The 1053-nt window shown below is 55.7% G+C and overlaps 1 protein-coding gene across 2 annotated transcripts in view; it reads left to right on the top strand.

Annotated features, from left to right (window-relative positions):
• FGF17 (fibroblast growth factor 17) overlaps positions 1-1053 on the top strand; it is an 18960-nt gene that overhangs the window by 1242 nt on the left and 16665 nt on the right. The window lies entirely within an intron of this gene.

Below are 1053 nucleotides of genomic sequence, written 5' to 3'. Positions count from 1 at the left end.
CCCCCCCCCCAATGCAACAGCGCCTGTCACATTTTTCTAGATATACTTGCTGTCGCGTTCTTTCTTTGCTACAGCCCCAAATTGTTTAAAACCGCAGCCTGAAAGAGCATTCAGACCCAAAGCTCTTTTAGTCTTCTGGAAACTAGACTAATTGCTTTTCCCCCCCCTCCCCTATAATGTAGTGCTTTAATCCTCAGGGCGGCATGGATGGGGAGAGGGGAGTCTGTGTGTGTTGCTTGCAAAGGGATTGTTGAATGCGCTCTCAGCCTAAGTCCAAGTTTTACCTGTGCGTGCTTTGCTAATGTGGGCAATGCCATGGCCGGAAGGTCTTTAAAAAAAGCTATTAGACATGCTGCAGTTGTGCAAAGGGGAGGCTCAGATCCTACAGACCTTTTACACACGTGAGTAATGTGACCTGTGGGAGTAGCGCCCCTTGGGATAGATCCTGATCTGAGACCAGCAAGAGCCGGGAGAAACTCGGGGGCTGGTGAAACGGCGCCGAATCTCCTCTGTTGCCTTTGGGAATGCTACTCAAGGGGGGGAAATCGCTCGGGTTGGCATTGGCCAGCCGGGGACCGAAAGCCACAGGGCTGGATAACGATCGTGCGGTCTGTCAATGGCATGTGTCTGTCTGGGCACGGAGGCAGCGTGCTGCTGTTGAAGGAACTGGGCCACAGCAAAGGCACAGGTTGTGCGGTAGAGGGATCGGTTTAATGAGGATGTACTTAGGGAACTGCTTGGGGAGGGGAAATGCCCCATGCAGAAATAAAGAGGCTGGGGGCCGGGGGCTCATCTCCTTGCCGCCTGTTCTGTGCCGTGCGACTGTAGGGCCCGGTGCCCCCCGGCGCATGATTTGCATCACCTGTGTATGCAGGTCACAGACTCCAGCGAGGGGCAGGGGCTGGCTCTGACTCGCTTTACACCCGCTGGGTGCCTGCTTTCCTCACTCCCTGGGGACTTCAGTGAGGCAAGTCCTGATGAACAGGCACGTGAGAGCAGAATCGGGCCCTTGGCCCTCCAAACCCAAAGTGAGCACAGCCACCCCCCCCCCCC

This window comes from Gavialis gangeticus, unplaced genomic scaffold (genome assembly GCF_001723915.1).
Source record: "Gavialis gangeticus isolate Ggan-Ray unplaced genomic scaffold, GavGan_comp1, whole genome shotgun sequence".
NCBI lineage: Eukaryota > Metazoa > Chordata > Crocodylia > Gavialidae > Gavialis > Gavialis gangeticus.
Note: the sequence above shows the minus strand (reverse complement) of the source record. Positions and strands in the feature narration are given on the sequence as shown.